General features: G+C 50.6%; 1 non-coding gene across 1 annotated transcript; it reads left to right on the top strand.

Moving 5' to 3' along the window:
- Positions 1-442: 442 nt before the first annotated feature.
- On the top strand, positions 443-514 carry trnad-guc (transfer RNA aspartic acid (anticodon GUC)). Its single transcript has one exon. It is a non-coding gene; the product is annotated as a tRNA-Asp (tRNA).
- The last annotated feature ends 13,567 nt before the right edge of the window (positions 515-14,081 follow it).

The following is a 14,081-nucleotide window of genomic DNA, read 5'->3' as shown; positions in this document are numbered from 1 at the left end:
CCGTAGGCAGTTAATTGAGAAGGGAGAAAAGAACGAGGGAAACAGTAACGGAAGCGAGAAGATAATTGAGCAACTCCAGGAATAGTTAGCAGCTAAAGATAAGGAAATGGCTGATGTAAAACGTGCACATCAATCTTGTCTAATTCACCTTAGTAGCTTCCAGACCCAGTACGATAAAGCCTACCAAGATACACAGCACGCAGTCCTGGTAAGAGAGGAAACAGAACAACAGGTCACCCAGCTAACTAGCAAATGCGCAGATTTAAAAGCAGCTTTGAGAGCTCCACAGCTCCACTAAGGAACAGAGGCAGAGTACCGTTGACCATGCTAAATGCCGACAGAAGATAGAAAGGTTACAGTCGCTACTCTCAGTACAGAATGGCTTCAGGTACACTTTTGGGCAGGATTTTGATGTGGAAGATGCTCCCGATTTAGTATCACTTCCTCGTTAGTATAGTGGGGAGTATCCCCGCCTGTCACGCGGGAGACCGGGGTTCAATTCCCCGACGGGGAGTTTGTCATAATTTTAAGATTGCAGATTTTGCGTGTGTGCTTGTGTATTGTTGAAATGGTGGAAAATCAGAACAACTGAACCTTTACATTGTTTGCCCACATTTTTGTACCACCCCAGTGGCCTAATGGATAAGGCACTGGACTTCTAAGCTAGGGATTGTGGGTTCAAGTCCCATCTGGGGTGGTGCAGCTTCAAAGTTGCCAGATACAACACTGTTATTTAAGGGCAGCACGGTAGCATTGTGGCTAGCACAATTGCTTCACAGCTCCAGGGTCCTGGGTTCGATTCCGGCTTGGGTCACTGTCTGTGCGGAGTCTGCACATCCTCCCCGTGTGTGCGTGGGTTTCCTCCGGGTGCTCCGGTTTCCTCCCACAGTCCAAAGATGTGCAGGTTAGGTGGATTGGCCATGATAAATTGCACTTAGTGCCCAAAGTTGCCCTTAGTGTTGTGTGGGGTTACTGGGTTATGGGGATAGGGTGGAGGTGTTGACCTTGGGGAGGGTGCTCTTTCCAAGAGCCGGTGCAGACTCGATGGACAGAATGACCTCCTTCTGCACTGTAAATTCTATGGTCTATGATTGGCAAGAATTAAACGAAAGCACCCAAAAATATGGGAAATCAAAATCAAGCCCCCCAAAAGAAAAAGCACCCGCACCACCGACTGCACAGGCAGCACACACCCCCATTCGACCCCCATGAATCCGGTCACCACACAACACAACATCAGATCAGGATGAGCCTGATATTCGGTTACACTACCCCATAATCCAATTAAGAGAAGCTTGCACTAAAATTAGTCCATTCCAGCCCACCGCAGACCCGCACAGCTTCTTTGAGGAGGTGCGCCAACAAAAAGCTATATACGGCCTAGATGAGAGGGAGGAAGTAAAGCTCATAGTTATGAGCCGTAGCCAGTCCGCAAGATCAGCTTTGCCAGAACCCCAAAATGTAACAGGAGGAACCCTACATGAAATGAAAACAGCCATATTAGATGCCATCGGGTATACAAAGGCGAGGGTTTAAATCCCTGCAGGCGAAAGAAGGGAGAACATCCGACCGCATTTGCTGGTCGTCTACGGACAATTGAACCACGCACACATAAATGAGGAGGACACCACTAAATGGTCTCGCATGCCACAGACGCAGGTCAAAAGGCTTGTGTAAACTATGACCCCGCAGACCACACACACAATGAAGTTTGGGTATTGAAACGACTTTCCAGAGCATGGGAACAAACCCTGCACCGACAGACAGATCAGGATGATATAGAAGCAAACATGCACCCAGTTAGGACTAGCCAGGACCCAGCATGGATAAACGAGGGTAGACACGAGGGACAGCACCCCAGAACACAGGCACCACGAGGTTGTTACAATTGTGGCCACATGGGACATTATGGCCGCGATTGCCGAAAACCCCCGAACCAGCAAGGATACCAACAACCAAACCCCTCACCTAGGAACAATGTTAGTCTATGCATAATGTTAGTGCCCACTCAGACGACTTAGCGTTTAACTCCACAGATTGACGGTGTTCGCACTCCCCAACTTGGGTCTGTGACACACGTTGGGACAAAACAGGCAGACCAGTAGTTGCAGGCTCAGTCCGGGAACATGCAGTCGATTGTCTTTGGGACACTGGAGGATCCCGCACCACTTTAAAGTCCTCCACCATGTTTCAACAGGACAAATGGCCCACCACAGACACCATCACCCCGAGTGGATTCACAAGCCACATGCAACAAGGATATATCACAGCTCCGGTACCCATTCAGATAGGGAACATTAGCACCAAAAACCCCATTGTTTTAGTTGACTTACCCCAAACCGCAGAGCACAGTTTAGGCATTGATTTTATGAGCTCGCATAACCTTTTGTTTGTCCCAGTAAAGAAATGTGTCTGGCGAAAGGCCAAAACAGCTAGGGCTCCCGCTGCACTCACAGTAGGGGATTATGAAAACAGGATTTGTTCAGTAGGGGACTATTCGTTTAATCCGCAAACAATTAGTGCAAACCACACGATTAGAGAGGTCTTCATAAAACACACAGCTTCATTCGCACAACACAAACACGACTGTGGGAAGATCCCAGGTACAGTAATAATTTCAGGTCACGATCCAAAGCCGCAAAAGCAATACACTTTCCCACAGCAAGCTGAGGGTGAGATTTCGAAGGTTATTAACAGTTCGTTAGACCAAGGAGTTATTCGACCAGAAGCGTCCATAAATAATGCCCCAATTTGGCCCGTAAAAAAGCCCGACGGATCATGGCTACTAACGATCGACTACTGGGAACTTAATAAGGTAACCCCTACGCAGCTCCCACTTTTGCCACAGGTCCCGCGTCCATGCTCAAACAGGGAGTACAGGCAAAATATTTCACAGTGCTGGACATCAGCAATGGCTTTTGGTCCGTCCCGTTAGACAAGGCCTCTCAGTATAAATTCATGTTTACATTTCAAGGGCAGCAGTATATGTGGACATGCCTCCCACAAGGATTCCATAACTCCCCCTCCATTTTCCACTGAAAATTGGCCAACGGACTTTCTAAATTTTCCCAACCCGAATGCCTAATACAATGTGTAGACCATCTGCCCTTGCAAACAGTCACAAAAGAGTATCACGTAGAGCTCTTATCGGAATTACTAGTCCTACTCCAAACCATCGGATGTAAGGTCAACCCCAAAAAGGCCCAGATTTTAAAGAAAAGGTTCTTTATTTAGGCACCATCATCACCCACGGGAAGAGAGAAATTGAGCAAAAACAGATCGAGTCCATCGTTAAATTGTCCCTATTCCAAAATGTCACTGCACTCCGGTCATTCCTAGGTTTGGTAGGATATTGTAGAAATCATACAGATGGTTTTGCCACCAAAGCAGCCCCACTCTCAGAGCTCCTTAAAAAGAACACCCCATGGGAATGGCTTCCACAGCACACAGACGCCATTGATGATTTAAAATGCACCCTAGGCACTCCGCTTTACAAGTTCCAGACCCTGACTTGCCCTACGCCATAGAAGTAGCAACCACCGACCGAACCCTATCAGCAGTACTCCTGCAAGATCGACACGATCACTTAGGACCCGTAGCCTATGCCTCAACAGTATTAGACCCCGGAGAGCAAGGATTCTCAGCCTGCGAACGGCACTTGCTTGCAGTCTTTTGGGCAGTACAGTATTTTGCGTACATCACAGGCCTTAACCCAGTCACGCTCTTTGCCGAGCACACACCCACGCAACTATTACTAGACGGTAGATTAAAGGACCGCTCAGTCAGCCAAATCAGAGCAGCTCGCTGGACACTACTGTTACAAGGCAGCGACTGATGTGTTAGGTGTTCTGGATCACATACAGATCACCAACACTTGAAGTAGTGCAACACTCTTTTATTAAAAGGTTAACTATTTAAACATACTTGAACTGTGGGTAAATACGATACCAGCTTTAACAAAAGACCTTGCCTTGTCCTAACCAGTTGATGCACTCAGCACATGGTGAATGTCTGTGTTGCAGGCTGTGAGCTCTGTGCTCCTAGCTAGCTGCTACTCGAATGAGCGGGATCTCTGATGCCAGTGTGCTCTCACTGGTGATTGGCTGCAGTGTTGTGTATGTTGATTGGTCCCACTGTGTGTCCATCAGTGTGTGTCTGCACCATGATATACTGGTGTATATTATGACATCCCCCCTTTTATATAAAAAAATGTGCCTGCGTGACAATAAATAGTGTGTGGTGAATGTTCCTGACTACGTGTGTGCGAAATATTTACAGGACTATGTACATAAAACTAAGCTATTTACATGGGAAGGTGTCTGGTGCAGAAAAAACAGTGTGTCACACAAATACCGAGATGAACACTATATACAAACCTCTTGAACGATTACACGGAAGAACTGAACAGACCAGATAGTCCATTGGAGCACAAAGTTCACAAAATAAGTCTCTGAGGTGGGTGACGAATTCTGGTTGACTGCCTCAAGGGTGGGTCAGGGGCCACCGGCTGAGGAGCGGGCTGGACTGTGTCAGAGTGAGGAGGATGCAGAGTAACCGGAATCTCCGCATAGTCCAGGTCAGGGACAACAGGAGGGCGTGGCATTGGCGGAGGATCACATAGCAAGCGCGGAACGAGACAAAGGGCATGTCGATTACGGCGCAGAATGGAACCATCCGGTAGATGCACCAGGAACGAGCGGGGAGCCACCTGCCGAAGAACCACAGCGGTTGCAGACCAGCCGCGATCCGGAAGATGGATGCGGACGTTGTCATCTGGAGCCAGAGCAGGGAGATCAGCTGCACGGGCGTCATGAGCCGCCTTGTGCTGTGCACGAGCCAGTTACATTCGTTGAAGGACCGGAACGTGGTCGAGGTCTGGGACGTGAATGGTCGGCACCATCGTCCTCAGGGTGCGACCCATGAGCAGCTGGACTGGCGACAGGTCAGTGGACAGTGGGGCCAAGCAATAGGCCAGCAGGACGAGGTAGAAGTCGGATCCCGCATTGGCAGCCTTGCAGAGGAGCCGTTTGACTATGTGGACGCCCTTCTCCGCTTTGCCATTGGATTGGGGATACAGGGGACAGGATGTCACATGCACAAAGTTGTACCTCCTGGCAAAGTTGGACCATTCCTGGCTTGCGAAGCAGGGGCCATTGTCTAACATCACAGTGAGTGGGATGCTGTGACGAGCAAAGGTGTCCTTACAGGTACGGATGACTGCAGACGATATGATGTCGTGCAAGCGTACCACCTCCAGGTAGTTTGAAAAATAGTTGACAATCAGAACATAGTCCCTGCCCAGCGTGTGGAACAGGTCGATGCCAACCTTGGACCAAGGGGACGTGACCAACTCATGGGGCTGTAGGGTCTCACGTGGTTGGGCCGGCTGGAACCGCTGACAGGTGGGGCAGCTGAGCACTGTGTTAGCGATGTCGTCATTGATGCCGGGCCAGTACACTGCCTCTCGATCCCGTCGGCGGCACGTTTCCACGCCAAGATGGCCCTCGTGTAGCTGTTCCAAGACAAGCTGGCGCATGCTGTGCGGGATAATAATGCGGTCCAGCTTCAGGAGGACACCATCGACTACCGCCAGATCGTCTCTGATGTTGTAGAACTGCGGGCATTGGCCCTTGAGCCACCTGTCTGTTAGGTGGCGCTTGACACGCTGTAGCAGGGGGTCAGCCGCAGATTGGCGGCAAATTTGGACGAGGCATTCATCCGTGGCCGGTAGATTGGAGGCCACGAAGGCCACATAGGCGTCAACCTGGCAGACGAATCCCGCTGGGTCACACGGGTGTTGACTGCCCTGGACAGAGCATCGGCTATGATCAGGTCCTTGCCCGGGGTGTATACGAGCTGGAAGTCGTATAGCCGGAGTTTGAGCAGAATGCGCTGGAGGCGAGGCGTGATGTCGTTCAAGTCTTTTTGTATTATATTGACCAGCGGGCGATGGTCGGTCTCGACGGTGAATTGGGGAAGGCCGTACACATAATCATTAAACTTGACGACACCGGTCCAAAGGCCCAGACACTCCTTTTCTATCTGCGCGTAGCGCTGATCCGTGGGGGTCATGGCGCATGACGCGTATGCAACGGGGGCCCATGATGAGGCCTCATCGCGTTGCAGGAGCACTGCTCCAATGCCAGATTGGCTGGCATCGGTCAAACCTTTGTCTCTTTCGCTGGATCAAAAAAGGCCAATACCGGGGCCGTGGTAAGTTTGGTTTTAAGTTCTCTCCATTCGCGCTCGTGGGCAAGAAGCCATTGAAAGTCTGTCGGCTTCCTGACCAGGTTCCTGAGAGTTGAGGTATGAGAGGCGAGGTTAGGGATGAACTTCCCTAGGAAGTTGACCATGCCCAGAAATCGGAGGACCGCCTTCTTGTCCTCTGGCTTTATCATGGCTGTGATGGCAGCCACCTTGTCCGCATGCGGCCGCACACCCAACCGGGAGATGTGGTCCCCTGGGACGTGAGTTCCGTCTGGCCGAAGGAGCATTTGGCTCTGTTGAGACGTAGGCCCTGCTCCCGTATGCGTTTGAACACGCGCTGGAGGCGACTGACATGCTCCTGCGGGGTGGTGGACCAAATGATTATGTCGTCGACATAGACGCAAACACCTTCAATGCCTTCTATCATTTGTTCCATGGTCCTGTGGAACACTTCTGACGCTGATATGATCACAAACGGCATCCTGTTGTAACAATATCTGCCAAAAGGGGTGTTAAAGGTACACAGGTTCCTGCTGGATCTGTCTAGTTGAATTTGCCAGAATCCTTTCGAGGCGTCAAGTTTGGTGAAGAGCTTGGCGCGAGCCATCTCGCATGTGATCTCTTCGCGCTTGGGGATTGGGTAATGCTCCCTCATTATGTTGCGATTCAGATCCTTTGGATCAATGCAGATTCTGAGCTCACCGGAAGGCTTTTTTACGCACACCATGGAACTGACCCAGTCGGTTGGTTCCGTAATTCTGGAGATCACTCCTTGGTCTTGGCGGTCCTGCAGCTGCTGCTTGAAGCGGTCCTTGAGGAGTGCTGGGACTCTGCGAGGTGCATGCACCACAGGCGTGGCATTCTGTTTGAGTAGGATCTTGTAAGTATATGGGAGCGTGCCCATGCCTTCGAAGACATTGCGATGCTGGTCGATGATGGCGTTGAGTTGCGCCCTGAAGTCAGCGTCCTGGAAGGCAGACGTGTCATCAGGAGAGAGTGAGTGAACTCTCTGAACGAGGTTCAGCAGCTTGCACGCCTGTGCGCCAAGCAGAGAGTCCTTCGAGGAGCCCACGATCTCGAAAGGAAGGATGGCTTTTCGTGACTTGTGCATCACTTCGAGTTGGCATGAACCGGTAGCAGGAATGATGTTGCCATTGTAGTCCAATAGTTGGCAGGCCGATGGAAGAATGGTTGGTTTGACACGAAGGCTTTGGAAAGCAGATCACACCATGAGATTGGCGGAGGCACCAGTGTCCAGGCGGAATCATATTTGGGACCGGTTGACCGTCAGGGTGGCACACCACTCATCGTCTGGATCGATGCTGTATACCGACAGCGGCTGGTGTCTTTGCTTCGGGGACAGCCTGTTTTTCATTACGACACCGACTCGAAAAGGCGCCTTCGGGTCCTCGGTGTCACTGCTGTGTGGGAGGTTGGAATCGGACAAGCGTTGAATTGCCCGAACATTCCTGCGGGGCTGGCTGAAGCGATATGAATCGGAAGGCTGAGCTGCTCGACAGCAGGCAGCATAGTGGCCAAGTCTTCCACATCGTAGGCATTGTTGAGATTTTACGGGGCATTGCCGCTTTAAATGGGCGGAGCCACACTTGCCGCACGTTGTGACGTCAGCACGTTCGCTGCGCCACTGCGCATGTGCGGCGAGGTCATGCGTGGTTCACGCCTGCGCATTACGTTCCTCCACGTCGCCGTCCCCTCGTTTGGTGTGTACAAGCGCGGGAGTCCACGAAAAGTGCGTGAAATGGCCGCCCTCATCCAGGCTGAGGCCCTGGAGGTGCTCAATCACTTGGACCCGTTCCGCCTCGTGGGGACCTTGCTGCACCGTTTCAGCCGCTTGTATATGGGAGTACCGACTGGTGGCATTTTCATGTAGGACACAGGTCTCGATGGCGGTCGCTAGGGTGAGTTGCTTTACTTTGAGGAGCTGCTGACGTAGGGCGTCCGACTGAACACCGAAAACGATCTGGTCGCGTATCATGGAGTCGGAGGTGGGCCCGTAGCTGCAAGATTGCGCAAGGATGCGGAGGTGCGTTAGAAAGGATTGGAAATGTTCGTCCCTTCCCTGCAAACGCTGCTGGAATACGTAACGTTCAAAACTTTCATTCACCTCTACGCTGCAGTGAGTGTCAAATTTGAGGAGAACCGTCTTGAACTTCGTCTTGTCTTCGTCATCTGCAAAGGTGAGAGAGTTGAAAATGTGGATGGCATGGTCCCCAGCCGTGGAGAGGAGACGAGCAATCTTTCTGGTGTCCGAGGCGCCCTCCCTGTCCGTGGCTTCGAGAAAGAGCTGGAAGCGCTGTTTGGAAACCTTCCAGTTGGCCCTGAGGTTGCCGGTGATGTGGAACGGCGGCGGCGGGCTGATGTTGCCCATGTTGCAGGATGACGGAATGCTGGCGGAAGGCAGATCACTTGCAGGTAGGTCTAAGAAGTGCTAGTATGCAACCACGCCTGGTATCATGATGTGTTGGGTGTTCTGGATCACATACAGGCCACCAACACTTGAAGTAGTGCAACACTATTTTATTAAAAGGCTAACTATTTAAACATACTTGAACTGTGGGTAAATACGATACTAGCTTTAACTAAAGACCTTTGCCTTGTCCTAACCAGTTGATGCACCCAGCACATGGTGAATCTGTTGCAGGCTGTGAGCTCTGTGCTCCTAGCTAGCTGCTACTCGAATGAGCGGGAACTCTGATGACCCCTGTATTTATAGTGCGTGTGCTCTCACTAGTGATTGGCTGCAGTGTTGTGTATGTTGATTGGTCCCACTGTGTGTCCATCAGTGTGTGTCTGCACCATGATATACTGGTGTATACTTTGACAGGGAAATTGCGGTAAAACGCACGAAAACCATAGACTTCTAGCCGATAATCTCCAATATGCAGGGACCCCACCTGAGTGCCAGGTCATAGCCGCCCAAAACCACACAGACCCTTTATCCCAAAGTCACTACACCCACGAGCAGGCAGTAAGACACAGAATTCCCAAACCACTGCGGATACTTTGAAAATTTATGCAGAAGGTTCCTTCACAATCAAAAATGGAGTTAGAATTACGGGTTGTGGAATTTACGTGGAAGACGCGCAGGGACGCCCACTAGAAGAGATCTCTTTAAAATTGCCCGGCCACCTAGGTCCACAAGCAGCAGAACTCGCAGCCATAGCTTATGTAATTCAGCACCCCGACTCTTTTCCAACTCCCGCAGACATACACTCGGACAGCCTGTATGTGTGCAACAGTTTCACAGAATTCCTATCCCTGTGGGAATCTCAAGGTTTTGTTTCAGCCGGTGGAAAACCCCTATCTGCCCCGTTGTTAAAGCACATTATCAAGACAGCCTCAGATCACACATACGGTCTTAAAGTAAGAAGCCATCATCGCTCCTCCTCACCCGGTAATGTAAAGGCAGACGCCTTAGCCAAAGCAGGATCACGCCATGGTCACTTCTGGCAGCCATCCGAAAGCGAACCAATACACTCAGTCCAGGCTTCCCAGACCAATATTGAGGATCTATCCCAAGCCCAAAAAGCAGACAACACCCTTAAACAGGTTTTAGATGGCAACTTACCAGCCCCCTATGACAAATGGAAGGACGCACTGACTGTACAGGATGGCATAGTTTTAAAAAACTGAATTTATGTGGTCCCCACCCAGGACAGAAACCAGCTCGTTTACCAATTTCATGACGGACATGGACATCAGGGGATAGACAATACCATTTGTGTTGGTGGCACGATTTAAAAAGCGATGTAACCCATTATGTCGAGAATTGCCTTATCTGTGCTCAGAACAAACCTTTTTTTTATATAAATGTTTTTTATTGGGTTTTTGAACAACGCTCAGAACAATCCTGAACGTTACTCAAAGAAAGGACAATTACATCACACCCTGTGACGCTTGGACAAATTTGCAAATCAATTACATTGGCCCCCTTCCCCCTTGCAGAAACGGTTTCAAGTACGTGCTGGTTGTCATCAACACCTTTACTAAATGGGTAGAAGCATTTCCCTCACAGACAAACACAGCATAGGTCACCGCTAAGATTTTGACCCAACAGATATTCACCCGCTGGGGTCTCCCCCGCAGCATTGAGTCAGACCAAGGTTCCCACTTCTCCGGCAGAGTCATGCAAAATGTTTCAACAATTTTGGGGATCAGGCAGAAATTCCAGAAAGCATATCACCCCCAATCCAGTGGCATTGTCGAGAGAATGAATTGAACTTTAAAAGCGACCATTAGGAAGATGGTGCAACAGAACAATACCATGTGGGACACAGTCCTCCCATTTGCTCTCATGTTTATTCGGAACACCGTTTCTAGTTCCACAGGTTTCACCCCCCACACTCTCATGACTGGACGGTCCATGAAAGGAATTGAATATTTATTAGGCCTCGATCTGGCAAGCCCCACAGTAACCGCCCTTACCCACGAAAAAGCCATCCAACAGATTACAGATAACATTAAAGCGGCACAACTCGCTGCAGCTGTCTGATTAGGCGCTAGAAGGAAGCAGAGTAAAGCCTGCTTTGACAAAACCGTCCGCCCCGTAGAGTACACAGTCGGTCAGCAAGTAATGGTTTCACTTTACAACCCCAGTTATTTCCTCTCCCCCAAATTTGCAGGACCCTATTCCATTTCGGACAAAGTGAGCCCCTCCATGAACAAGATAACGTACTCCAACGGTAAAACTGGTTGGTTCCACATCAACCAACTCAAAGCCTACGGATCCCAATATCGCCACTCTCACCACATCTCTCTGGCAATAGGAGACGATTACGCCCTGCCCATCGACAACCTAGTTCAACCCCTATGCCAACCCTCCCCCAGCCATGCCAACATTTATCCCTTGTCTCCGTCCACAGACCCGAACTTGTCTCCGCCCACAGGTATAGACTTCCACTTTGAACTTGACTCCGACGACAGCGAGAGCCTCCCAGATTTCATTACTATCCCTGAACACTGGCGCGATCTCTCTGCCCCCAGTCACCCCAGCCCCCGGAACCACGACTGAGATATCTTTGACCCCCTATATGCCCTCTCCCAGCCACCGCCACAGCCACCACCCAACCACAGTAACTTGCCCTCCACTCCCACCGCCCCTACGCCTCACGACAAACAAGCCCCTCTTTGGCACCGCGACAACTCTTGCAGACTAATAAGGCACGACGATTCGGACCATCCGACACCCACGCGGCCAAGGCACAGAAATGGCAGGCACGAGTCTGGCAACCGGGAGATGGTGATGATTCAGATACTGACTCTCGTTTCGGTAATGCTTTTACAACACTGTTTGGTACAGAACCCTGAGGTGTCCGGATGATGAGAAAGAGATACTGCCTAAGTATTAAGATGTCTAAGTTCTGATGGAGCCTGCCCGCCTTTTTCCTTCTTCTTTTTTCTACTACATGGTTTTAATTCATGTCGCCCAACACACAATTACTCTTCTGATTCGAGGGTACGATACCCAATGTCAGTTAAAGGCACAAGTTTGTCGAGAAACAGATCACGGTTCTCCCAGTCTTTATGCCAGTTTCCACGCAACCGTAAACTCTTACCGTCCACCCAGGTCACCCAGGTAGGGAGTAATGGCACTGATCCCCGCCCTACCTGAGGACCCCAAATTCATCCAGTTAAGCTCTGGTAGTGGAGGAATGGCACTAACACCCGCCCTACCCGGGGATTCCACCCATTCTTATCCTGCAGCGGCCCACACGCACCTCATGTTCCCGTCACTTCATACGCTCTGGAATGGTTCTCTACACTCTGCGTTGCCTTTGGCAGGCCTTAGTTTCACCTTCTCTACTCTCCCTTTAGTTGTGGTATAAAGAATACATTTTGCCACGTTCTGTATGCTCACACCTTCTTTCCTTTACCTTCTGTGACCCCCCTAGTCGCTCCCTACCTACTACTTACACATACGACACAATTGGTTGCTATACATGCTGCTACACGCGAACTTCCTCTGAACCTTGGAACAAAACTTGGAAAAATTCTCCGCACCTTCAGGGGCGAGGCCAACCCGGAGTGGTTGGCACCCCGCTGGCCGGCGGGATAGGGGCTTGGAGCCACGCCAACCAGCGACGAAGGGACTCCGCCGGCCGGCGCGAGTCGGCGCATGCGCGGAAGCGCCAGCACGTGCTGGCGTCATTCCCGCGCATGCACGTGAGGGTTCGTCTCCGCATCGGCCATCGCGGAGGACCACAACGGCCGATGCAGAGAAATAGAGTGCCCCCACAGCACAGGCCCGCCCACGGATTGGTGGGCCCCGATCACGTGCCAGGCCACCGTGGGGGTCACCTCCCGGGGCCAGATCCCTCCCGACCCCCCAGGGACCCCGGAGGCCGCCCGCACCGCCAGGTCCCGCCGGTAAGGGACCTACTCTAATTTACGCCGGCGGGACCGGCTACAGACGGGCGGGACTTTGTCCCATCACGGGCCGGAGAATTCAGGCGGCTCTGGCGCCCATTAAGTCATGCTGGACCCCGCCATTCTCCGAGACGGGTGGCGCGACTCACGCTGGACCGGTTTTGGGGGGTGGGAGAATTGGGAGGACAGCGGGGGCGGGATTCACGCCGACCCCCGGCGATTCTCCCACTCGGCGGGGGGTCGGAGAATCCCGCCCTATAAAACTGGCCGCCCTGAAATTCGGCTGGTTAAGATAAGCCTCAACCACCACTGGTTGCAAGTAAAGAAAAGACTGGTCGAAGAAATTGTCCGACCACTCCCCGCATCGACCACAAGCTCCGAAAGTCTCTGTACTTTCAAAATTTGCAATTCCTGTCTCTTCAGAATGGTATTTCGGGAAAAAAAATGAAGGAGCCACACATGGTGACAATCATAACGGGTAATTGGAGTAAGGAGGGGAAGGCTAATAAAACGAGATATTAACCAAAGATAATAACAGATACTATGCTTGCATCCCCAGGATCACCCGGAAAACAGAAAACACAGGATGAAGCAAGGACTGCTGACATGCGTTTGCATCATCGCTGGAGTTCTGCAACTGTGCGCGCAACGGACTGTTTTAACAAACCCCACACCAGCCCCGAACACTACCACACAACAGGCCCCCACCAGCCCGGACACTACACCACACATAAAGACAGACATCGAAACCCCCACTTGGTGCGAAAACATTGCCAAATGGAACCCCCTTTCATACAGAGTAGAGTCCCTTCTAGTAATTGCAATAATCTACAGTGTAATTCAGACACTCCAACTCCGTAAATGGCGAGCAAAAGCCTCCCGCTCCCCGATATATACAGTCCGATCCCCCATCTTTGGAATTCAACAAAATTAAACTCATGCACCCATCGCTGCTAAAAAATAAACCATGTACCTCTTTAACTTTATTAGGATTAGGTAGAAATGTGACACTGCTGTTTAAATTTTGTACTGTATATAAGTTCTTTGATATTCACCAGCAGCATGAGAGTAGCTTAGGTAGTGTTAGCTAGAGATCAACTGTGCGGATAAATTAAATGTTTTATAGTGACCTAAATTATCGTGACTGTTAGAGATGAATTAATTTATGGATGTATGAATGAAATATTAGGTAAATGTCCCAAACCATAAGATAGACTAGAGTAAAACCTTGCCTACTCTACTCACCTACTTACCTACCCTGTACATCTTTGGGTTGTGGGGGCGAAACCCACGCAAGCACGGGAAAATGATCTTGCGAATGCTCACAATGTTGAGTTCCATCCTGAATCGGGCTACTGCTGTTCCGCTTGTGCCCACCAGGTGGAATACTTGTGTTTCCATGCAGACTTGCCACAGCTGTATTTCAATGTCAATGTACCCGTGCATTGAATGAGATAGTTTGTTTGTGGTAGGCTGTATCATTTATT

This window comes from Scyliorhinus torazame, chromosome 8 (genome assembly GCF_047496885.1).
Source record: "Scyliorhinus torazame isolate Kashiwa2021f chromosome 8, sScyTor2.1, whole genome shotgun sequence".
In the NCBI taxonomy this organism is placed as follows: domain Eukaryota; kingdom Metazoa; phylum Chordata; class Chondrichthyes; order Carcharhiniformes; family Scyliorhinidae; genus Scyliorhinus; species Scyliorhinus torazame.
The sequence above is the reverse complement of the archived record's forward strand: the minus strand, read 5'-3'. Positions and strand labels throughout refer to the sequence as shown.